At 46.6% G+C, this 26852-nt stretch overlaps 1 protein-coding gene across 1 annotated transcript in view; it reads left to right on the top strand.

The window, feature by feature from the left end:
- The first annotated feature begins 20793 nt into the window (after positions 1-20793).
- Positions 20794-26852, top strand: part of LOC144174818 (glycoprotein 3-alpha-L-fucosyltransferase A-like) — a 115129-nt gene continuing 109070 nt past the window's right edge. Inside the window, exon 1 of the mRNA XM_077703724.1 lies at positions 20794-20879. The gene's annotated coding sequence lies outside the window, so the exon portion shown is untranslated. The remainder of the gene's footprint in view (positions 20880-26852) is intronic.

Raw genomic sequence — 26852 nt, forward strand, 5'->3', positions numbered from 1 at the left:
ACTTAGATCACAGTAGACTGCGTCATTCTGGCCTCGGTCTGTGACTGCTTTGGATGGATGCGTCATAAAGCAGGTAAGGTTAGTTGTTGTTGACCGCCCAGTTATAAAGCCATGCTGATCGGGTAACAACGCACGTTTTACGCACGAAGACAAAACTGTGTGTAACGAGGACTCAAAAAGTTCGAATGCGGCACAGAGGATTGAAACCGGCCGGTAGTTCGTTGGATCTGTGCGGTTTGCCTGACTTAAAGTCAGGCAAACCGCACAGATCCAACGAATATAATAATATTCGTTGGAACGAATATAATAATAATAATAATAATAATAATCAATCAATCATGTATATTTATTGTGCCCAGGAACAGCCGTGAGGCCTTGGTGCTGGTACAGAGATGGATACAGGTAAAAAAAAAGGAAAACAAAAAGTGAAAGGAAAGAACACTTTGACAGCGTATAAAATAAAAGAGAAGAAAAAAATAATTTTTAGAATGTATATTACAAGGTATACCGTACAAACCACTACAAAACGTAGATAGCGTATACACTACATGCAATGAACACAAACAAAACTGACAGGATACAACAGAATTGGTAATTACATCGTACCGATGAAACAGAACATCTGCACACTACAGATAATCGTGTAACCTTATAACAGCAATCCATAAAATGGAAAACAACAAAAGAGTCATATAAACAGCATACTCTCCATACAGTAAGGCAAGCAGGTAAAAAGAAGTTACTATAACTAGAACAAGAATCATTCTATCAATCAATCAATCAACCTTTATTTTCGGTGCCCAGGAACAACCCTAAGGTCTTGGTGCTGGCACACCATATACAAAACATTATTAAAAGAAACGTAAAACAGCACGGCACAACACACAAAATCCTCGATATGACAGAAACAATAAAGTAAAAATACTTACAAAAATTAAGAAAAAAAGAAAAAAAAAAGCGTTGCAAGCTATGGCACTCGGCCAGCGAAACGTTCAAGGCACTTGAGAAAAGGAAATATACAACAAAATACACAGTGCACATGATAGAGACAGTGTACTTATAAAACGAGAGTTTTGATTTTTGAAAAGTTACACTACAATAAAGTATTACCGTAAAACGAGCGATGCCTTTGCGATGCCCCATGTTGTCGAGACACACAACAAACATAGCAACAAGTTTGACAGAAAAATAGCGAAAAACCAAAGGCAGGAGTATAGACATAAATGATCAGACCAACAAATCGCAGAGATAATAAAAATGATGAATGAATCAACCAATTAATTGCTTATTAGTGTGTCCAGGAACGATGTGCTTGTGCGTAAAGAAAACTGCATATCTCAGAAAAATATAGAAAATAGCATTGTTTAGTCTGAACGAGAATGAGACACTTTGAGATACACACACGCCGACACACGCACATGACCCGCGCCCATATGCATACATGGCATTGAAAACACTGCATAGCAAGAAGACACTGCTGACTGCTCTGGAGACTACAAGTGTAAGACAACAAGACATGATTAAAACTCTGTACACTGACACCTGTAAACCGGAAAAAGATATTAGCTAAAGATCACGCCACAATGAAGGCATAAAACTTACATACACGAGTGAATCATCGAAACAATTAGCATACATACATAGTTAACCTAACCGAGGCAGCATAAAGTGTGTGAATGGAAGTTACATACTAGGGCAAGCAAACTACTCCTGGTTTGTCACGCTACGCAGTTCCTTACAAAAAAGCGCGTCATCCCTATTTCATATTTGCCGCGCTTTCGAGGCGCTTTTTCAAAGAAAGTGCTACGAGTTGTGCCGCGCCTCCGCCAGATGGCGCCACGGGTCCCGCGACCGAGTGAAGACGCAGTGAAACATCCCCCTCGCGAGGGGCACGATCAAATGCAGAGCATTTCCGGGGGCGCACGACGTTAAGTAGTTTGCGTAACGTTAATGTTGTTGCACTTGTGGCAACTGCTGACGAGAGAGCGCTCGTCAGCAGTAATTTGAATGAGTCAACGATATAAGGCGCGTTCGTAGCGTCCCATTCTGTGTCGGCTTTGTGGCGCAGTGGGTAGAGCACCATGTACATTGCGTTCCGCCCGCAGGGTCGAGGGATCGAAACCGGGCGCCGGATAGTATTTTTTTATATAGTAGGGAGGGGTGCGGTGCGGACTACGGACGTCAACGCGGGTGACATCGTGAGTTACTGAAATGCTCTGCATTTAAAAGCTGGAAAGGGACGATGGAATACGTCCAAACTTTCTGCGTGCATATTGTATAGGTGCTGAATGCGTCCCACGGGACTCTTGACACGGGCGGGGACATGAAACGGTCTAGGTGCCCTGGTGTTGCCTGTCGGGGTTCTCAAATTTATGGCACCCAACTACTCTGTAAAATCAATGAGGCTGTGGACTAGTTTGTACAAGAATAAAAGGTCTGCCTTGGCCCTCCGGCTGTGTAATGGGTCCATTACAAGCAAGCTGGCGTCATCAACACCAGGATCATCTTTAGCCTTCGCAGTAGCGTACCTATGTTTTATTACTGAGAGAAATTTAGTTTGCACTCTCTCAATGGTCGCCGCGTTGGACCGGCACGTTGCATTCCAGACCACGGATGCGTATTCCAATAGATGGCGACCCATAGAGGTATAGAGCTGAAGAAATGTGTCTGGATAGTTGAATTCTCTGGAGGCACGACATGTTGCACCTAGTGTTCGCAAAGCACGACGAGTAATCTCATTAGTATGGGCTGTAAACGTGAGCTTGGAGTCAAACAAAACTCCCAAGTCTCTGATTTGACATACCCGATACAGATCTCCTTCACTTATACGATAGGTGGAATTGATATCATCTGTTTTACGGGTATATGACACCACTTTGGTTTTTGCCCTGTTGAGTAACAACTTATTTCTGTTGCCCCAGTCCGAAAACGCGGCGATATCACATTGCAGTTGTGCACAGTCTGAGATGTTGCTAATCACTTTGAATATTTTAATATCGTCTGCGTATAGCAAGAACGATGAGTACTGAATTGGTGTCGAAACATTGTTGACCGAGTGAAAACAAAAGAGGTCCAAGCACAGAGCCTTGAGGCACCCCGCTGGTGGCTGAGTACTGTTGCGACCGGGCGGGGGCACCCGATCCGAGCTCCGTGGCCTCCGACATACGAGTGGTAGCGTGTATGATGCGAGCGGCCAGCCGCTGTTGCAGCCGTGAAGAAGTCCAAAAGCCGTAGGCTAACGTAACTGTTTACTTCATAGCGAGAGGTGAGCCGAAGCCAAAAAAACAATGCCCCGACGGGCGAGGTTACAATACAGGACTCGAGCAGAGCGACAGCATGGATTCGCTGCTCAAACAGGAATGAATTACAGCGCTTGGGCGGCTTCTATTTATACCCAAAAGCCGTAACGGTCAAAACGCCAACAAGCGGCAACACGCCACGAACGTCACAGACACACAACGCTCTTTCCAGAGTTCGTGACAGTCGGTAGCCTCGGCGCACGTTGAGTCCGAGAGAGGGGAGAGAGGAGGACTCCGCTGAGATCGCGGGGCCTCTGTGTCCTTGAACAAGTCTCGACATGCCGCTGGCAACCGCCGGAGTTTGAAGCGCGTTGAAACGTGCCCCGCCGGGTCGGCAACCGTCGAAGTTTGAAGCGCGTTGAAAGCGAGGCGTCTGGCCCGGCTTGTCGAAACTTGAATGAACATGCTGGCGCCTGACGGCTGAAAGGCGCACGCAATGGCTTCTCCGCACAGCCGAGGAGTGATGCGGGAAGGTACGGCGGCGCTGGCCGATTCGTAACAGTACGTTCCGGAGTGTTGCCCGTTACAGTGAACGTAGCAGTGACGACTGGTAAGGTAGTCACGCAGCAGATCTAGCAACGGATCAGGAATGTCAAGGTGGGAAAGTTTTTAAATGCAGAGCATTTCAGTAACTCACGATGTCACCCGCGTTGACGTCCGTAGTCCGCACCGCACCCCTCCCTACTATATAAAAAAATACTATCCGGCGCCCGGTTTCGATCCCTCGACCCTGCGGGCGGAACGCAATGTACATGGTGCTCTACCCACTGCGCCACAAAGCCGACACAGAATGGGACGCTACGAACGCGCCTTATATCGTTGACTCATTCAAATTACTGCTGACGAGCGCTCTCTCGTCAGCAGTTGCCACAAGTGCAACAACATTAACGTTACGCAAACTACTTAACGTCGTGCGCCCCCGGAAATGCTCTGCATTTGATCGTGCCCCTCGCGAGGGGGATGTTTCACTGCGTCTTCTCTCGGTCGCGGGACCCGTGGCGCCATCTGGCGGAGGCACGGCACAACTCGTAGCACTTTCTTTGAAAAAGCGCCTCGAAAGCGCGGCAAATATGAAATAGGGATGACGCGCTTTTTCCTGTTTACACAACAATGAATAGGAAACCACATCGAACGCCTTGCTAAGGTCACAGTATACCACGTCAAGTTGGCCTCGGTATTCCACTGCCTTTGACGCATGTTCAATAAAAGAAACTAAGTTTTTAATGGTCGAGCGGCCACGTATAAAACCATGTTGATTTGGAATAATTTCATACCTTACTCTGGATGTAATGAGGGAATGAATTATAGATTCAAAAATTTTAGAAGCACTGCACAGGAGGGAAATCGGTTTTTTACCCGGATTTGTGTACAGGTACAACTTTAGCAATTTTCCAGCAGTTAGGAAACGTGCCAGTACTAATACAGTTGTTATACACGCATACAAGCACTGGAGCAAGGATAGGACTGAAAGCCTTGAGTAGAGCCATGGGAATGCCATCTGGGCCGCACCCCAGCGAGGGCTTCGCGTCCCGTAGGCTTTTCATCACGCTTTCCTCCCCTACAAATGCCGTGCTCGGTGCCGCACCGCGACAATTGGATGGAGCTGACGGAACGTCGCAGGTATCTCTATACATCGTTTTAAACTGCTGAGCGAACGCGGCAGGGACGTCATCGATGATTACTCCATCGGAGTTAAGAAGATTTATGGATTCTGTGTTATGCTAGGGTTATCTACTGCGGACATATTTCCATAAATCTTTGGGGCTCCGTTTAAGATTGCTTTCTTTGGACGTAATGTATGTAGCCCGATCACGATCATACAGTTTTTTTACAGAGTGACCGGTATTCTTTAAACTATAACTTCTATTTTGTCTCCCCACTATTTTGAGCTTTCCTGTGGGCACACTCTTTGCCTTTTAGTGCCGACTGGAGTTCACTCGAGAACCAGAAAGAATACTTCGAAGATTTAGATTTCTCTAGTTAACAATAAGAGTTAATAATAATCAATCAATCAATCAATCAATCAATCAATCAATCAATCAATCAATCAATCAATCAATCAATCAATCAATCAATCAATCAATCAATCAATCAATCAATCAATCAATCAATCAATCAATCAATCAATCAATCATGTTTATTTACGTGCCCAGGAACAGCCAGAGGCCTGAGTGCTGGCGCACGGATAGTTATATGAAAACAAAATACAAGAAACATATTGCAAGAAACAAACAAGCGACAAGACACACACATATTGAAGTAGCGAAAATTACAAAAATGAAGCACAGGCGAAGCCTGGGTACAGGTAAAAAAGAAAAAAGAAGATGCCTTTGTGGCCCAGCTTATTGTAATGAATACACAACAAGCAGAGAACAAAGACGACAAAAACAATGACAAGAGTATAGAGACAAATGATAAGACAAGCATGATAAGTAAACAGTTTCAAAAACAGGCAACTATATTGGTTAAACAGAACCGCAGAGAAACCAAATTTCAGCAATAAAAAAAAAAAAAAACGAACGACAGAGATATCATAGATGTTTAACATACTGTGTTCAACAGCGCAGTACGGTAAATTGTAAAGGAGCTTTGAAAGATGTCAAGGCGTTCAGAGAAGCGGTTGTAGCAATTCTGTATTCTGCGCACTGGAGAATGATTGGAGTTGCGCGCAGCGGTCAAGAAAGGGCGATGCGACCTGGTGGGCTTCTGTGGAACACTAAACTCTAAACAGTTAAGCAGGTCCGCGCAAGAAAGGTCACCATGAACAACTTTGTGAAGAAATGTAAGGTCTGCACGCATACGTCTGCAGGTCAACGAAGGAATGGAAGGAACTATGGGTAAGTCAGAATCAGGACCCGGACTGTGATTGTGATGACGGTGCTTAAATATGGATAAAAACTTCTTCTGCACACGTTCTATTAATTCACTACTAGATTTGGAGATGCCGTTTAATAATAATAATAATAATAATCATCATAATGTTTAATAATCAATCAATCAATCAATCATGTATATTTATTGTGCCCAGGAACAGCCGTGAGGCCTTGGTGATGGTACACAGATGGATACAGGTAAAAAAAAGGAAAACAAAAATTCAAAGGAAAGAACACTTTGACAGCGTATAAAATAAAAGAGTAGAAAAAAAATAACTTTTAGAATGTCTATTACAAAGTACACCGTACAAACCACTACAAGACGTAGATAGCGTATACACTACATGCAATGAACACAAACAAAACTGACAGGATACAACAGAATTGGTAATTACATCGTACCGATGAAACAGAACATCTGCACACTTCAGATAATCGTGTAACCTTATAACAGCAATCCATAAAATGGAAAACAACAAAAGAGTCATATAAACAGCATACTCTCTATACATTAAGGCAAGCAGGTAAAAAGAAGTTACTATAACTAGAACAAGATCCATTCAGTATGACGGAGCAAAGAAATATTCCATATAGTTCCATGTAAGAGAATAAGAGGGATCATATTAGCGAATGAGAATTCTGGAAGTGTCTGAACTGAACTGATTGAGGGAGCTGTTAAAAATATCTACGTCTGCAGAGTAGAAGTTACACGTGCTCTGCAGCCTGAACAGCGGGCAATGTCGGTTACAGGAGCTGAGAGTACGAAAAGGATGACATTTTCTTGTGGTTTTAATAGGCACTCTTAGCTGGTGCTCCGAAAGCAGTTGCGAACTGCTAATTTGTCCATGTATGAGCTTAAAAAGAAATAAGAGGTCAGCCGTATCGCGCCTAGCCTTCAGCTCAGGCAGCACTTGCAAGTACCGTGGTCCAGAGTCAAGACGGTGATACTCGTGAGGGAAGCGATGTCTAAGTACGGACAGCAGCTTATTCTGCACTTTATCAATGGCCCTGCTGTTAGATTTGCATGTACCATTCCAGACAACCGAGGCATATTCCAGCACGGGACGACAGACAGTGGAGTACAGTTTCAGGAAGGACTTTGCACTACGGAATTCTTTAGACATCCGGCAGACCATGCCCAAGCGGCGGAGAGCTCGCTGTTTGATGAATCGAACGTGCGGTGTAAAAGTCAGCTGGTTATCAAAGAGCACGCCAAGATCAGTTGTTGTCGAGATTCGAGGCAAAGTAACATCGTGAACTGAGTAGTGATAAAGCAGGCAGTCTGTTTTACGCGTGTATGACAGCACTTTGGTTTTCGCGGCGTTCACTATCAGTTCGTTCTCTTTACACCAGAGTGTAAATGCATCCACGTCTCTCTGCAAATGCCCGCAGTCGCTAAGAGACGAAACTTCCCTAAAAATCTTGATGTCATCAGCATAAAGTAAAAAAGAATGCCTTACAGCAGCTGAAACATCATTGACAAATAAAGAAAACAAAAGAGGGCCTAGAACAGACCCCTGTGGCACACCATTTGAAACGCAGTAACGATAGGATTGCTGGCTGTTAACATTTACGTAGCAGGTCCGCCCACGCAAGTAACTAATTAGGAGGTCAAGAATCGAATTATCTATGTTCAGGAGTGACAGTTTAGAAATTAACAATGGGTGACTGACCACATCGAAAGCCTTGCTCAGGTCAAAGTACACAGTATCAAGCTGCCTCCTATGATGAACCGCTTCGGACGCTCGCTGCATGAAAGAAACGAGGTTAGTGGTTGTGGAACGTCCGGACATAAACCCGTGCTGTTCGGAAATTAGTATGCCCTTAACACTGGAAGTTAAAACATCGTGCAACACAGTCTCAAAAAGCTTAGACGCCGCACACAGTAGCGAAATAGGCCGATAGTTTCTAGCACTATCTTTAGCACCAGTTTTGAAGACAGGGAGGGGGGAAAAAAAGGCCGCATTGAAATACACCAGCGGCTGTCACAGAAACAGCCAGTAAAAAAGGTCGGTGAGTGAAGAACAATAAAAAACTCGAAATACTACAGAGAATAAAATTAAAAGTGGTATCAAACCTACGTTACACGACTAACAGAGACTGTAAATTATGGTACATTGCAAAAATGCATCGTACAAGAATCATAGCAATAGGATGAAGCATCAATTACACAAAAATGTATGAAACGAAACAAAGGAAATATTTATAACTATTCACAGAAAATGACGTTATAGAAACATTTGTTACTGTGGCCTGCCTGGGCCCCTTAAAAATATGTATGAGGAGTTTACTACAGAAGTGTGTAATAGTACATACAATCACGCCCGGAGCATCAAAATCATACACGAAGAAATAAGAACAAACTCTGTGAAAACAACGCACACATGAGGAAAATAACTGAAGAATACGAGTACTGTCGAAATGAAGTTAGCGCGCCACGGCTAACAGCCCTGCCAAAAAACCCCGAAGGGGACGGCGAAAAATATCGAGTTCCCCGGAGTGAGCGTTATATAGGCGTTGCAGTCTATCAAGAGGAGAACATCTGCTCAGTTGTGCAGCTGTGTAGAAAGGGTGGTTAAGCCTTGTTGCTTTTTTCGGAACACGAAAACTGATTGATGCAAGCAGTTCCGGGCATGAAATTGTACCATGGAGCAGTTTGTATAAGAAAAGAAGGTCTGAGCGGGTTCGCCGGTAACTTAAAGAGGCAGTTATCGGGAGAGGCTCAGAGGGAAAACGATACATAAATATTGATAAAAATTTGGTCTGTACACGCTCTACACGTTGACAATTAGATATGCAGGTTCCATTCCAAATGACAGAGGCATATTTAAGTTGAGGAATACTAAGTGCCATAAAATAATAATAATAATCTGTTTATTATAATGCCCAAGTACAGCCGTAGCCTTTGTTCTGGCGCACTTAAGAAAAAGACAGACGAAGACAGGCCAATACATCCACACGTGAGAAAAACAACAAAATACAAGCGAAGAAAAAAAACTCAAAGAAAATAAAGGTTATACAACAAAATCAATGATTTCAGCACACTAAAGTTGAAACAATCACGAAACGATAAAACACAGTGTCAAAAATTCAACAATACAAACGGGCAGATATATATGACTAGGAACAGTAACAGTAATTCGAGCAAAAAGAACGGAATCAGGGCAATGATAATAGAATTAGAACTTGGCGGAACCAAGTCAGGGAGAGACAGAAGTCAGAAGATCGCACATGTAAGACCTAAGGTGCGTATAAAACAGGTCAATATTATGGGAGTAGTGATTGTATACATGTTTCTAGAAGGCTGTACAATGGGCAGTGTCGATTGCATGTGTTACGGGTGCGAAGTATAGGAGACATCCGGGTAAGTTTCGGCTGTACTCTGAGGTTCACTTGGCAAGCAACTCCGAACCAGAAATAATCCCGTGAACAAGTTTAAATAAAAAAAATTAGGTCGGCTTTGTTTCGTCTTGACTGAATGGAAAGCGCCAAAAGCTCTCTCACCGCGAATTTTGCAAAAAAGGATCGCGGAAAATAGGACTCGCATCAGGCGAATGACTAGACTAGGTCGAGTTTTTCGAAAAGTTCTTTGAGTTAATCTGACTAATGAGTTAAGAATTGCGCGAATAACCAAGATAGGGTAAAAAGGAGGGTAAGGGCTGGGGCAGGGAATGGGTTGAGGAAGAGGGGAGGGGGAGTGCAGGCGGTGGCTGCGCCGCTCGCTTGGTACAGACAGACAGACAGACAGACAGACAGACAGACAGACAGACAGACAGACAGACAGACAGACAGACAGACAGACAGACAGACAGACCTTTATTAAAGGCCTCGAGGGACTATCCCAGATTGCCGCTGAGGGTCCTCATCAGGTAGTCGCTGGCCACACCCGCGCAGGGTGTGAGAGGCCTGGGTCTTGCCCTCTCGCAGGTCCTCTGGAGAGCCAGGAGTTGCTTGTGAGGATCGTTGCGCGAGGGAGCGTTCGTCTATTCGTGCTCGGTGCTGTAGTCCGTGGCCGTACGTAACGCCGCACATCGCCAGAGCATGTATTTAAGATTGCAGTAAGCCTCTGAGCAGTTAAGACAATGAGGTTCAATGGAAGGCAGGTTATAAGGCTGAACCTGCTCTTAAGTGGGAAACGTATTCGTCTTTAGCATTCGGAAAGCTATGGATTGTGATCGTGTGAGCTTTGGGTGAGGTGGTCGGAGTGTCCTGCGTGGTAGCTGATACTGGTAAATGATTTCATGGAAAGTGAGTAAAAGGTCTCTGTATAATCGTCCAGTCTGTCACTCGGGATAGCGTTAGGACCAGCGCGGACCGTGAAACCTCGCGCACGGTCGGTAGCTAACTCGTTGACGTTGTGGATTTCTGGGTGTACTGCGTATCCCATGTGCGCGGGGAACCATGTAATGTTGTGGAAGGTTTGTTCGCTGCGTGTGGGGGGAATTTCGGCTGCGTCCGTGGTAATCCTCCCCAACAGGAAGGCCCTGGCCGCGGAGCGAGAGTCCGTATATATACGTTGGGTCGTGACGAGTCTTGCATTGCCTGAGCTATCGCCACCTGCTCGGCTATGACAGCAGTCGGTGCTTTGATGGTCGCCGCGGTTAGTTCGTTTTCTGCGAAGTCCACCGCTATACAGTCGTAAAACGTCCGGGGGTCGCATGCTGGGCAACGTCTACAAACGCGTTTGGCACAAAAGCCGCTATACGTATACACCGCCATCGTATACCACTGCAGAAACGGCCGACGTGAACGCCGCTTGTTTGCAACAAGAGCACACACCTACCTTCTTCTAATAACGTGTGTACCGGTTATAAAGTTCCATCACGGATTACATACGCACCGTCACCATTAATGCCAATCGCATTTACGTAAACAAACATCCCCCAAGCGTGGCGCCTTACTGAGGAACTGGAAAGCAAACTTAGGACGGCTAAACGGGCCATGCGACGGAGGATGATATGAGTAACGTTAAGGGAGACGAAACGAGCTTCCTGGATCAGGGAACAAACTCGAGCAGTCGGTATCACACTTTAAATCATCATTGAAGAAAAAAAAGTGGACTTGGCCTGGCCATGTAGTGAGACGAAATGGCAACCGGTGGAGGACCATACTGCGAGATGGGTCAAGAAGAAGAGGAAGTCCAAGAACTGGATGGAGGGACGAAATAAGAAAAATTGGGGGCAAAGATGTTTGCGGCTAGATTTCTGTGCCTTTATGTTCTGCGTCCTCAAAGAAAGGAATTACCCTCCTCAGTGAAAGAACACACCGGCGATGCAAACTCCGTGTAAGATACTTCTCTCCCCACATCTCAGCACCGCTGGTACCTTTCATGACGTACGTTAGAATTACTTATCCTAGTCATATCCCTGGTGCGGGTGGAAACGGTATACCAATCTTAGTTCGGTTTCACATTGTTCGTATACCAATCTTAGTTCGGTTTCACATTGTTCTGAGACACATTTTACCAGCGCACGAAAGGACGCACCGCAAAAGAAGCACGCATGTGCAAAGAGGTAGACATCCAGAGATGCCTACATACGTGATTACATATGTACATATGTAGCATGCACGTACGTACAGTCATGGACAATTGCAACGCGAACATGGAAATATTAACAATAGACACAAAAAAGCGATTTCCTTCCGTGTAAGTCAAATTGTGGCGTGTCTTTATTACTAGAACAACGTGTGAAAATGTCTTTTTAAATATACCTCTCTCCGAGGAAGTTATTTTATCTGCACTGGGCATATTCTTTGATTTTTTGCGTTCTGGTTCATATATTCGTGTTCGCATTTCCTTTGCCCATGACTGTACATACGTATTACAGAGTGTGTACACGGTGCCACGTGTCCTTTTGTGCGCTGGTAAACTACCTCATGATGTACTCTGCTTCGACAAGTGTAGCAGCTGGTAGTGTCTCTAGTGCCAGCTTATTCAGACAACGCGAGTCTAGAAATGTGCTAACACCACGAAGAACACGGGAGCACCGCACGCTCCCAAATAAATCTCCCCAAACGCAGAACTCTGAGAACACATCTCTCCTGTCCTAATGAAGACACAAACGCTGAATGTCAGAAACACGCAAATACTAAAAATCGCATACGGCCGAAATGCGCATCCACTTTGCCATGACATTAAGGGCACCTATCAAAAGAAGTTATTAAGCCATAAATTTTACATTTCCGTTTTGTGGCCGCCATTATTCTGCCATTCTCGAACGTCTTGAAAAATTTAATATAATGCAGACGCATGACTGCAAAAAAATATAGCGCAGAAACAAAAAAACACACAAAAAACACAAGGGTTTTCGAAGAAGAAGACAAACAGAGCGGTGATTTCGCTTCCAGTTTCCGCATTACCCACTATACCTTGAAATAAATTACAACAGGGAAACATGGCGCAATTCTTTAGTGCTTCCATTCAACGGTCACCGGTGCGCGGAGCTAGCTTAAAACAAAAATACGTAGATATTGTAGAATACACGCGGTAGAACGAATCTATTGTTGTTGTGGCCGTTGTTGTTGTTCCACGCGCTCAGGGAGCACCTGGCGTATACTGGCAGCACGGCGAAGGAAGGCTTCGAGTCTATTTACGAGCGCCTGCTGCCCAAAACGTGCCCCGAACTCTTAACGGGGTACCGTGTCTTAACTGCTGCGGCCTGAAGTAAAGCTTGTGATTTTGTTCGCTGGCCATCGCAGCGCAAGGAAGTCACGATTTCTCCGAACAAGCCAAGCAGGGAGCTTTTTGCCGCTGTTGCGTTTCGAACGCACGTTACATCGGTTGTTTCTGCTCGACTCATACGAATTTGGTTGGCTCCTGTGATTGTATCTTTTTCGTGCGTGGCAGCACCTCGCTACGCCGTGAGTCCTGTAAGGGGGCACGCAAGTAGAAATAAGGTACATTTTTATAATGTCTGTATTTCATAGACCTTATCGGTGAGAGGTCAGGGGATAGGAAATATAAAGTTAAGTGGTGGGATGGTCGGAAACATAGGAGGATAGTGTTTTCTTTTCATCTTTAAAGTCACGTGGTTCCGACACCTGGTCTGCGATATTAAGGCCATCGGTCTATCCGGGTGCTGAAGAAACCGGAGAAGGGCTTGTCGGCATCGTCTGAGAGTGTTAGGCAGCGTAAAGCCACGAAAAACGTGTGTAGAAATTTTTATTTGCACGTATGTGTGCTTGTAGTGCAAGTAGCCGGTGGAGAAGAATGAAAAAGGAATTGACAGCACTCTTCTGAAATTCTTGTTTTCGTAATTGTGATATCATTCACGGCTACGGTAAAGCGGTGCGGTACGGTGATATCATTCACGGCTACACTGGAGATAAGGGAGGTGACGGGAACGACTAATTTCTTCATAATGCATCTAGGCAGAGGAAAGGATAATAACACCTCATCTCGCCCTCCCAGTCCACTCTTCATTTGAAATGGGGCACTACAGGGGAGAGGGAGGCGGGGGAGGTGCTGCCGGCAAGGAATGCCAGGCACTGCGTAACGAAAATTATCCCTGCAAGTGGCATGCATTTAACGATCAAGACAATTTACAAGCAACCGTTACGCAAAAATGAATGGCCTGGCAAGGAAAATGAAACGGTGAGTCCGATAATCCACGGTTTTTAATTTCGTCATCAATAAATTGATCACAACAAATTGATCACAACCTTACTTGCAGTGTACGATTTAGGGGCGAGTGGTGACCACTGGGCGCAGCTCAGCACTGACTTCGGCGGCAGGTTCCGCCACGGCTTTTTGACCCGGGGATCAGAGCCACCAAATGCCGCCTCCCACTGATCTATATAGGGGATTAGGGGTAAGGGGTCTGGGAGCACGCCCGCATAGAGTGGCAGATGGTGTAGAATTCTCCGCAGAGGGGGCATAGCGGTGGTGGTTAGTGATCAGGGTGTATGCGCTGAAGGTGTGTGCGACACGGAAGGGTATTAGTTTGGAGGAGCCGCCTCAAGCGTTCTTTCGTAATAGAACGGGAGGGGTGGGCTGGAGGGGTAGTTCTGGTGGAGGAGGCGGCATGCTGCGCAATAAGGCTATCTCAAGTGGGTTGCGCTCTGTTGTAAGGGGTAATAGAAGGTCCTGCTCGGGCAGTAGGATGTCAAGCTGCTGTGTGGGCCCACGAGCTCCACGGGTGTTTTGGAGGGATTCGCTAAATAATTTTGAGAGTTCTGGCTGTATATGCCCTTAGGCAAAGTTCCGTATCGGACTTTGCCAAATAATCTTGTTCGAGAATGGGTAGGTATACGCCACAGTAGGTAAGTGTGAGCGGATGGTGAGAGATGTGAGGAGGGGGGGGGGGGGGGGGGGGGGGGGGGGGGGGGTTAGAAGCGTTGATATGACCGCCCGGGCATAGGCTGTGCGGTTTCGGTAGCTTGCGGGCATCTATATAGTGGATTGTGGATTAGATGGGGTATTTCCCCGCCAGGTAACGTTCACGCGGTTCCCTTCGAGCGACGGGGTTTGTGGGGTGCATGTTGCGGCGGCCGGGTTAGGATATTGTTAATATGAAAGGGGGAATCGGGTGGGCAGAATTAGCAAAGATGGGGATGCAGGCGTGTAATCGATGGGGAGTTATCAGTCCCGCAGGGGAGGATGCCAGGCAGGAGTATTGGTTTATTAGGTTGGCCTCAATAAGTTCCTCAGTGTTATTGTGGATACCAAGTTGTTCTAGTTTGGCAGTGGGAGTGCTGTGAGGTACCTACGGGGCGACTCGATATATACTTTACGCAACAGGCGGTTCACTTTGTGAATTTCTGCACCGGTGGGATAGATGTACGGGATGGAGTAGGTGAGTCGATTGATAATGAAAGCTTGAATGAGGAGGAGGCGTTCTGCCTCCTTGAAGCCCAATTGATCCCAAGCAAGAGCATATCAACGCCGCCCATCGACGATAAGGAGTGGGTCATTGAGCACGGAAGCTTTGTCGCTACATCGCGACAAGGCAACTCTGCTTCCATGCGTGGGGGGATCATATTTATGGTGTCGGGTTGGGTGCACGGCGTGTTATGATAAAACGATATGAGGGAGGAAAGAAGAATGAGAAGGGGGCGGTTGATGGAACAGACTTGTAGGGTCGGTGAAGCGGAACTGCATGAAATTTGAAAGTATAAGAATCAGGGATTCCTATGGGAGGAGTAGAAGGAGTATACGGTGAGGGAAGGGGCGAACACAAGAAGGAGCAGAGGAAGAGGACGAAAAGAAAGAAGTGAAGATTGTTGATTGGGGGCTTCCAGCACCAGTCTTGCCTCGCTTTTCTGCGGAAAACGGGTGCAGTGATGCATTTGTAAAAGTCCTTGTGCTGTAGTATAATCTCCCGCAAATTAAAGGAATGTATAGCATCGGGGATTGAGGCATTGCATTCAGAAATGGAAGCCTGAATGTCTGCTGAAGGCAAATGAAAAAAGGAGCAGAGTGGTTGTTTTTGCACGATGTGTATGTAAAAATAGCCTCCAGAGAAAACTCAAGCCGTCATAGATATCTAGGAATACCAACGGAAATGTATTTTTAACATAACATCACTTGGATGGTGAGTTATACAAAATCTTCAGAGCTAGAAGTTAAGCATACATGTCAAAAACCGAGAGCACTAGCTTCTCAGTCTCGTTTGCTTGCTTACAGACACGCAATAGTTTCAATTTCCGCTGAAAATGGCTGCCTTTGCGTGTTGAGCAAGTCGCGAGGATCGCTTTTAGTGAAATATGGAAACTCAAAGGGAAAAGAACTCGGAGAAACTCAAAGGGAAAAGAACTCGGAGGCAATCGTCCCAACGTGGTACGGCCTACAGGGGCAGCTGTTGATAAGCAGTTATATGCTTCATTAGGAACAATATATTTTACGATTCGTCCTTACGTTGGTGTCTTGAAGCGTCTCGCGTTAAGGAATCGTCTGGAAATTTATTTGCTATCTAAGCTAGAAAATAAGGAATAAGCGCAAACAAATAAATAAAAAAAAATTCCCCCGCATTTCCCCGAGGGGGAGAATGTGAAAGTGCGAATGCACGGTTGTCGGCCCGCTTGCGGCGCTTGCGCTCGGCCCCCGCAGCCCACCGCCTCGCCGCCTTCTCTTCCATCTCTTCCATCGGGTTTGTAGTATCACGTGTACACCACGCAGTTATCAAGCCGCTATAACGCCGCTGAGTCGCCAACGCACGCCGCTGACGACGTAGTTTGAATGCGTTAAAGATATAAGGCGCGTCACTAACGCAGATATCACGTCGCGTCCGTGGCTTGGTCGGTAGAGCGTCGCGCTGCGGCCGCAAAGTCCGCGGATCGAAACCTGGCGCCGGATGCTGTTTCTTTTTAAATATAGAGGAGCACTGCGGACGCCGACGCCGCCGCCGCCGCCGACGCCGGCGGTGGATGGTTTGGGGTCGCTTATAAAGTGCATTCGCACTTAAAAGTGTGGGCACTGTAAAGGCTGCACCTCCGCAAGCACAACCTCACTGCTGGAAAGCATCAGTGCGTTTTGTGAGTGGTTCTATTTTGGCGGCGCGTGTACCGCGATACCGGCTACGAAACGAGAAAAAATTTCCCCGCATTTCCCCGAGGGAAAGAATGTGAAAGTGCGAATGCAGGAGTTGAATTTGCGCGGTTCGGTAATGTTCGCGAAAGAGAGATCACACACACACACACAACTACAAAGAAAGAAAGATACATTTATTCACAGACACCTATTTGTGTTGTCGTTGTACTTGATTGCTAGAGCGGATCTCAGCTTTGAAATTTCGTGTCAGTACTCCTTTAAGCGGGTGCATTAGCCCTTCTCACGCCCGATTCCCGGCCAATCCCCCACGTGGGTATGTGCCATGTCAGCGGCCAGGCAGCGCGCGCCCATCTCCCCCCGTTGCCAAGGAAGACGAGGAGATTCCTGGCCAATCCCCCACGTGGGTATGTGCCATGTCGCCCATCTCCCCCCGTTGCCAAGGAAGACGAGGAGCGCGCGCACCCGCAGCTGTTGCTATGTGGACGGACGGCGGTCACCGGAATTCAGGGTCGCTTATAAAGTGCATTCACACTTAAAAATTCCTAGCGTGGACATATTGCGTCTGATAAATTAGGTATTGGCCCACGACAAATGACCGTACTGATACAAGGCCCCGCCTTACCATATTAGTCAATCCCCTCTATGGATAGTGCTTGCGTTCGTGTGTGCTTGCGTGTGCATGTGTGCTTGCTTGCGCGTGTGTGCGTGTGTATGCGTGCGCGTGTGCGTGTGTGTGTACGTGCGTGTGCGCGCGTGTGTATGCTGTGTGAACATGGTGTGGGGCAGCAGGGGGCACGTTTTTTCGTTTTTATAACTGCTGTTTGCAGTTGCGGCGAAATATACTAGCCATGATGACTGTTGTTGCAAAACTGGAATAGAAGGCGGGGCAATCGATCTCTTTCATCCGGAGTGACGCCCATTCACCCACATTGTCATCTGCTAGAGAGAGCTTGAAGAGTACAAACGCACGTGTGCCTGCTGTGCCGGCTGCCTTGCAGACTGGGAAGGAGGGGTGCTGCCTCCACTCACCTCGGTTCTTTATAGTTCTCGCTATCGCGCATTTAATTATGGGAGTCTGCGGGATATTTTTAAACCCAGCCGGGACAAGCTACGTATTCGTCACACTCGATCGTTCCCACGCGGTTGACATTGTTTTCTTCCAGAGCACTGGGGGAGAGAAATAAGAGGAGGAGAGGCACGCATGCGCAGTGCGGTCTCATGGGGAAGGTTGACTATAGCCTGCAGCGAGCTACGACCCGTGGCATAGGGATCACGATTCCCTCTTCGGCAGCATGGAAACGGGGTTTCTGTGCCCGGTGCTCCCAGGGTGCAAAAATTGTTTTATTGTTCCCGTGTGCTAGGAGGCACATTCGCAGTGATACTGACAACGAACACAAGCCCAGCACCGTGCGATGGATACAAGCTCCCCGTACCCTGACTAGAAAAAACGTTTTATAATAAACGCTTAGATCACAGCTGTCACCGTAAACAATGCTTCGTAATGGAGTTCATGACGTATGAATGCTATGCGAGTCCCACGGGCCGCTTTTTATTGCGAAAGCACTACTATGTTACCCATGGAAGTTCGTGAAGGCTGTTCTGTGAAGCCTCGACGATAAAATACGGTCAAATGAAATATGACTGTATTTTATTGTATGACGCCTCATATTGTATACTGACCTGAGGACGTCGTTCGCGACCTTTTTTTCGCTCAGTCGTTTAGTTAACACTCAAAACCCACAAGGCGTGGCGCAAGGCGCTTTTATCGAATCGTTTCCGAATGCAATATTTCTCTTAAAAGCACTTAAGGTCTTGAGAATAACCTATTTAAAAACTTCGAAACTTCGAAATATTTTTCTTTGGAATGTTCATTGCTCTCTAAATATTTGGAACGCACCTAGTGTGAATATTTTTATGCTGGATTTTTTACAACCCGTGAGCTTTTGCACTGCATGTGACATTTTGCTTTTTCAACGTAATGCAACAGCAACTGTCCACACGAAAATTAACGCGTGAGCTAATGTCTGAGGAGACTTAAAGCTAATATTTGGTCGCGTTTGTTGCTTTTATTCTGTTTGAAGTTAAAATCCTGTTATCTAATAACTCAAAGTTACGAGTGGAACCCAATTAAGCTGGTACCAAGGCCGCTTAACTTGTATCGACGTTTGCAACTTTCGTGAACATGTAATTGATGTTGTCCATGTTTAGTGCTTGCTCTTCATGTCTGCTTGGTGTTTTCTTGACCCGCCGCGGTGGCTTAGTGGCTAAGGTGTTGCGCTGCTGAGCACGAGGTCGCGGGTTCGATTCCTGGCCGCGGCGGCCGCTTTTCTGGTAGAGGCAAAAAGCAAAAACGCCCGTGTGTACGAGATTTCGGCGCACGTTAATGATACCCAGGTGGTCAAAATTAATCCGTAGCCCTCCACTACGGCGCGCCTCATCGCCTGCGTTGCGTCGGCGCGTTAAACCCTACAATCAATCAATTGATGTTTTATTTAAAGCTAAAGCTCTCTTCATTGGACCGGTAGCGTTCGGTCAAAAAGCTAAAGACTGCCAGAACGAGGGCCTCGTTTGTGGCAGTATTGGAGCCATAGGTAGCATAAGAGGGTTCAACGCTGGTCGACCGCTCTCGACACGTCGTAGACGCTCGAGTCACAGCCCGGGGTTATAAATAAGGCCCCCCTCACCCCGAGTAGTCGGAATGGCGCTGGCTACCACCCCAAGCGCGGGAAACAATTAACATAAATACACAAGAAAGATAGAGGGCAGTGCAGCCCAGCCGGTAGCGTAGTTAGTATCGCACCACCCAGGTATTCGGAGGTCGTGGGTTCAAGTCCCGTCCGGCCAGCCTGTCTTTTTCCACTTTCATATCTGTTTCAAGAAGAATAAATGGCCTACCACAATTTGCCCTTTGCCTTCCTTGGCGTTCTTGACTGCTGGCCCTTATTTCCGTCTTCATTCAACCAGCCCCTCATTTACTTTTCTTATTCGCTAAATGCATTTCCCTTTAGACCGGTTGGCCGACCTAAAAGCTCTGATAAGATCTCTGGACGCACGGCGCGTGCGTGAAACCGGGATTCTATTGTTCCAAAACGGTTACTTGAAAATCGCGAAAAAAGGGCGGTTCTAGATAAGACATTACACTCATCGGTCATGAAGGAGTACAATAGCATAGCTCTATCTCATAAATCACGTATCGGTGTACATTCAAATTATTCGCAGATGCGTTTACTTATAAGCGAAAAATCGTCGCAGGGGTCCGTTCTTCGTTTGCGATTTGGATTTTTGAAGGTTTGACGATCGAGTGGACGCACTTTCAGCGAAGGTTGGGCGCACTTTTAGCTTTAGCGCTTCTCTCAACTTTCCTTAAGACGGGATAGTAAAATTTTTTCTCTGTTCATGTTATCTGTGTGTCCCCTGGCAGGGGGTTTATGCTATTTATTTTTCTCCTCCACTCAGTTCGTCTTCCCTAGCGGTTGGAGAGCCTGCTGACCGGCTCTCACCACGCTGACCAGATCTCTCTGGTCACCCATGCCAGGGCTGCAGACGAGGCCCAAGCGTACCTGGACTGAGGCCAGCCCACCCCACCGAGTGACGGCTGAACCGCCACCATTTGCTCGAATAAACGTTTATTATCTCTCTCTCTCTATCTTAATTTATTTTATCGCATAGTACGCCAGCCTTGTATTTAAGACCTGTAGCTGGACACCGCCAGTCTTTGTTTAATACCTTTTAGGCCAGAAAACTTTCACGGCGAATGCATGCGTGTTCTCACACCCTTAACTTCCAGAAAACCAGAGATGCTACCTACAATTCAGTTCGAACGGATCCACCTGTCTGCCACTTTCCCGGCACATAACTTCGCGCGGAGAAAGAAAGATTTATGTCACAACCCCGACGATTTTGATCACCGCCAGACACGCGCATCTGGGGGCCGCCGGCGTTTTCAAAGCGGGCGCACAAACCGCTCCCCGCCCATTGATTGGCGGCGACGCGTGGCCCCGTCGTCCTCCTCTCCCCACCCCGGGACGGCCGAATGGAGGCGCCCCGGCGGCGCCGTGACGTCACGGCGGGGGGTGAGAAGCGGCAGCCCTGGCAATGCGGCAAAGCTGACACAACGGGAAGCAGCTGAACTCGGCCTGCGAGGTGTTCTGGTTGTGCGCGCCCTGAACTGCTGCCGGGAAGCCCACCTCAGAGGAGCAAGCCGCTCGCCCAGTCACCGTGAGTAGGCTTTCTTATCCTTCGCTCGTTTCCTTATTTCCTGCGAGTCACAGAATGGAGGCCGCCGTCAGGATAGCGGGTTTCCCGTGGCTGGGTCAGCAGCTCACTGGTCGACGGCGCTTTTTTCGGGGGAGCGTTTTCCCGATGTCGTCCGCGTAGGTACCTAGGTGCCACCTCATGTTCGCAAGAGCGGCTGGTTTTTAAAAGCACTGTGTCTTTTCCATTCGCTTCTGCAACGCTTATTTCCTCGCTCTTTAATTCCTCAACCTATGTATTGCTCCTGCGTCGGAATTGTGCATGAACTGAAACCGAACGAGCCTTAGCCGCGTGGTTGACTATCGTTTACACAAATGATGATCGTTTCACGCTGAGAAGCGTCAGTGTTAGTTCGTTTATACCATTCTGTTCTCGAAAAAAAAAAGCCTAGTTGTTCATTAGTTACGGCGAATGTTCAAATTCAGTGCGACGTGCTCGTAGCGTGACATCCATTGATCGAGGAATGACAAGTGTTTTGTCAAATGGGCCGTCCTCCGCACCTAGGCTGTTGCTCTTATTGTCTGTTCCCGTGAGCTTCGTTATTTCTGCATCGGCTAACACGCCAGATGTTCGCGCCTTTCGAGAGGCGTTCATGTATGCATGTTGCTGGGCTCATGCTGCCAGATATCCCTTTCTGTAAAGACATGCCGATGCCTCGCTCCGACGCATCCTCAGGGGCTAAGCTATATAACAAACTGATCTTGATCCAGAAGCACTTCGAATAAGGTTCGCTTTAAGATAACCTTTAACAAATATCTTTGATAACTGTGAGGTTGTGTTATGTGGATATATGGGAAATTGATTGATTGAGAGGTTTAACGCGCCGACGCAACGCAGGCGATGAGGCGCGGTATATGGGAAATTACGTGGGACTGGTGCTGTTTCGATTAGGTTAATGATGCACATTACTCTTTTAAGAGCCCTCGGGACCCGGCATCTCTTTCTTTTTTCTAAGCACCGAAAAAAACATGATAAGGGTGGGACGGACGATGGCTTGTTTTTCTGTCCGCCGTGAATAAAACAAACACTGATGGCTGTTTCGTCGCGACAATGCACTTCGTTTACTCTACTGCACGTTTACGCGCTTGAACGCTCGATGCATCTCCGAAATTAAGGCTCTGATAAACAGCGGTGCACCGGCGCGTTCGACCAAGTAACACAAGCGGATGTTGAGAAGTCGTTTTAATAAGCAGGACGTGGTTTCTGCTGGGCAGCGCTTTTGTCGTTGGCCTCGTCGGGGCCAAGTAAGCAGGAACTTGTGCGAAGCAGGGGATGCAGGTTCGGGTGTCACTTCGTGAAATCGCAACTTCTCTAGCCGGCCCGAGGATCCGCTGTCGCAGATAGGGCGACGCGCTATCGTTGCAAGCTGGTCTCGGTTTTAACGTGATTGCAGCAGAAGTTGAAATACGTTGACATTGGCTCGCAGAGCGTACGTAAAATACGAAAACGTTGAAGTGGCACGTTCAGTTGGTCACGTTCCACATACGGGGCATAGATGTCGTAGCGTTATACCGAAAGCAGTACCTGCTGTGGTACTTTCGTTTACTTAGGCCGTCTGAGAGGACATTTCCCGCTGCCGAATGAAGCCTGCAGAGTCGGCGTTTATTTCCTGCGTGGTGTGGAACGTTAATGAGACGATGTGACCAGTTGCATCCTTGCGCAAAATACGACCTAAAAGATACTGCAGAAACCTTAATTAAAAAAAAAACGCGTCAGTAATATAGGAGAACATGTAAAGGAAAGTTTGGCATCCACCTAAATGCAGCCATACGGCTACAAAGGAAAGCTATACAGCTTTCTCGGAAACTTCGCAGTTGAAGGAAAATTCGTCCTTGTCCAGGATTCGAATCCGGTCCCTTCCTTTGTAGCCGTATGGCTGCATTTAGGTGGACCGGATTCGAATCCTGGACAAGGACGAATTTTCCTTCAACTGCGAAGTTTCCGAGAAAGCTGTATAGCTTTCCTTTGTAGCCGTATGGCTGCATTTAGGTGGATGTCAAACTTTCCTTTACAGAAACGTACTCCACCTTGGGGATTTCCCCTAAATCTGGTCGATAGGAGAACATAGTTGCATGAAAAGAGCCATTTGAAGCACGAAACAATGATGTCCCTAAAGAGATTTGTAGGCTGTGCCCTGCGCCTAAAACGGGCTAAGAGGTACCATAAAAACTTCATTTACAAAAAGGAAATTTCCCACAAATAATGTCAGAGGGCATACAGTAAACTGTCAGATATGACCTGGTTTCGATAGAAAGTGCTCAAAATATGAAAACTTGGTACCGTGTAAAACCTTTTTGGTTGTTTTTTGGTATGCCCTTTACCGGAGCCACGCGATTGTTTATTGACACGTTATTCGACTTAAGACGGATGTGTTAGGCGCCATTGTGATTCGTGTTCACATGCGTACTAGGTTTTAATGCGAGAATAATAAATAACAAATGGCGGGAAAATCCGGCGTCAGCGTGACAGAGCGACGTTTTCGATAATGGCTTACGGCGCAAAGAGAAAAAAGAAATGAAAAAGGTGTAAATTTGGCCTGGTATTCGAGCCCAAAGCCCGCGGAATGTGAGTCGTGCATGCATCCGCTACACCAGGGTCGATCCAGCTGGCTAACTAAAGGTAGTCCTGGTAAATACGTTGTCTCCTTCAACTTTGAACAGGGATTTAGAGACAGGTCCTGAGGGCTGCGGGAGTAATTTACACAAGTGGCAAAGCACATTTACGTTAATACCCATGCGTCGGGCTAATAAGGGCGATTCGCCAAGCTGCTCAGTCATAATGGGAAATAAGGTATGGTTACAGTAATGAGGGGACACAATCACACAACTGGACACGTTTATGCTGTCCGTGCGTCTCTACTGCGATTGACTTCGAAGGTTATTTTTCAGCTAGCTGAAGCAGTGAAACGTGGTCGTCTGCGGAGAACACCTCAGAAGAGGATGCAAGGGCCCAGAATAAGCGCCGCGCGGCAAGCAAAGAGGCAGGAGCTAACGCCATAGCCGACACAACCGCAACCGTTGCGACGCGAATTTCGCACGCCAGACCCATGCTCATCTGATGACGGAGAAATTGTCGCGACAGAAAATGACATAATTATGACAGATCTATCATCAGACATATGGGATCGCATAGCTTGAAATAAAATGTAGCGCTTTCGCTTTTTTACTCGTATGCAGTCTCAATCATATCTCCGATATTTTGGGGGCTATGGCATTATCCACGCAGATTACAATAAAGTCTAGTTGCAAGTCAGCGCTGTGGTGTGTCTAACCTCCTACGCGTGTCCGTGTCGTTCTAACTTGTTCATTTAAGGCACTCAACAACCAGTATACCAAGAAACCCAAATGTCGATTCTTCTTCTACTTTATACATAGCCCTTGGATTTCAATCAATACCGTAACTGTTCGAAACAGAAATAGTTACTGAAGCCCTTCGTTGGCCCTGACGACGAGTGCTCTGTTCCGAATAAGTCAAGCTTTTGTCGGAAGCATCTTTATGTATGGTTGTGGTCCCTTTATCGTTTTTGTCGCAGCGACGGCAGGAAACTCGGGAATCGACGAAAACGTTTACCTGTACCCTCGATCTCGTGGCGTGCACTAACCCAGTGCTTACAAATGCACAACAACCCTTGCATCGCAGATACAGTCGAATCTCGTTATGACGAAGTAGCATCGGGGCATTAAAGTTGTTCGTTATATCCGATATTCGTTGTAACAGTAGATGTAACAATCGACTCCAACAAGTCGGCAATCTGGCTCGTGCAAAAATCCTAGATACTAAGCATTATTCCAGGCTTCGAATACGCCATAAACAAGGTAATATTTATCGGTCTCTTCGTGGCATTTCAAACTAAATGGACCGGAGAATGACAACAGAACAAAGTTCGTTAGTCTAAACAGGCCTGCGTTTCTTTTTTTTTTAAAGAAGGACGTGATCTTCGTCTGGCGGCTTTTCACAGCACTGCGGGATGAAGTTTTCCACAGTGTCTACGCACGAAATGTCCTTTACGACTGTAGTTTTACAGACTGTTATCTTCTAATTTCCCTCTTTTTGCTTTTTAAAGCTGGCTTACGAGTTTCGAAACTCGCGCGAACCAAGTATTCCTTCTTTATAGCCGATATCGCGCGCGGCTCTCACGGTGTCAGTGACGCTTTATTTCAGTGACACTTATTCTTTTTATAACGAAAGTTATAAAAATAGTAAGTGTCACTGAAATAAGCGTGACCAACCAAAGTTCGTATTTAGTTCGCTATAGATCATAATTCGCTGTATCAGTGTTCGTTACAACTATGTTCGACTGTATAGGGTTTATACAACGGCTGAGTCGCTCAGCGGCGGTTGGCGAGTCTCTAAATGTAGAGGCAACGTCGGACGGATGTATTACCGTGACAGCTTCCCTCGGGATCGTGCCCGTCAGATCATCTGTGACAGCGGTCGCTAGACTTCGGCCCTCACACTGCGGGGCTCTGAGAACTAATTATAGAACCGACATAAAAGATAAAAGAAAAAAAAAAAAACTTCGCAGAATTTTTCTTTTATACACCGTCAACAACACGTGGACATCCCAGCTAGAAGTTCAGAACGCAGTAGCAACGCCATTGAAAGGCAGCCGGCACACAATGCCAGGGGACCACCCTCCAGGAATTCCAGTATTATTCCTGGTGGGATGTGTCTTAGCCAAATTATGGTTCAAAACTCTGGATGGCCTGTCCCAAGCTGCTGGCCGTGCTCTTAGACGATAGGTGCAATATCAGTCATTATCTGGAATACAATGTCTGTTACCTTAAAAAGCGCTGTCGTGTCTCATTTTACACGTAAAATAATTAATGACGCTGTTTAAATGGACCATGAAGACAAAGGGCAACCTTGCGTTATTTGAAAGAACCATTCTTGCGCAGCTCACTCAATCTCATCCGGCCTGTAATTTTCACCAAATAAAGAAACAAAATTATAGAAAGAATGCTTCACAAAACGCCAGCTGTGACATTATAGAAAAAAATATAGTAACAGCGCCAATTGTTCTCGCCAAATAAACATAAAAAATATAAATAAACTAAAATTTTGTGTCACAAAACGTCAGCAGCGACGTCATAGAAAAGTATTAACACCAGAGATGCCAGTGTGTTAATTCCCTTTAAGTAGTCATGTGGTACTATCAAACAACGCTAGCGAAACCGCTGCAATGCACAGTCGTGGTTCTTGGCGGTGCATGAAGGCCGGCAATCGCGCAAACACGTCCTTGTGACGTAATAAAGGCTGTACAAGAAAGTGGCTGGTTATTTGCCACTACTTAAACTGTTTTCCTTGTGATTCAGATATATTGAAGTTTGCGTTACAATCGGCCTCATTTTTTTAGGCCAAAGTGGTCTGCTGAATGAAGTGAACTTGCATTTTGTCTTCATGGTCCCTTAAGCACCAAAGCATTTGCTGCCTGTCAACAGAATACACTCACTCACTCACTCACTCACTCACTCACTCACTCACTCACTCACTCACTCACTCACTCACTCACTCACTCACTCACTCACTCACTCACTCACTCACTCACTCACTCACTCACTCACTCACTCACTCACTCACTCACTCACTCACTCACTCACTCACTCACTCACTCACTCACTCACTCACTCACTCACTCACTCACTCACTCACTCACTCACTCACTCACTCACTCACTCACTCACTCACTCACTGTCTTAACTACTCGAAGTATTATTCTAGTGGTCGTCAACGGCGTCTACCTGTGGTGATCTCCGAGTCAGGCTACGTCTTAACGTCTGGCAGTTACGATGGTCTGCATCGCAGGGAATTCATCTACTTTGTTTCGAAGCATTCAGCGTCTTCCACGCGCTGTTCAACAGAAATCTTTCCTGGCCTAAAGAGAAGCTTCTAAACATTTACCCTTGCTTTTCGTAAATGGTCTACAGACGGCTCAGT

This window comes from Haemaphysalis longicornis, unplaced genomic scaffold (assembly GCF_048455015.1).
Source record: "Haemaphysalis longicornis isolate Haplotype H1 unplaced genomic scaffold, Haemaphysalis longicornis Haplotype H1 scaffold_3, whole genome shotgun sequence".
In the NCBI taxonomy this organism is placed as follows: Eukaryota; Metazoa; Arthropoda; class Arachnida; order Ixodida; family Ixodidae; genus Haemaphysalis; species Haemaphysalis longicornis.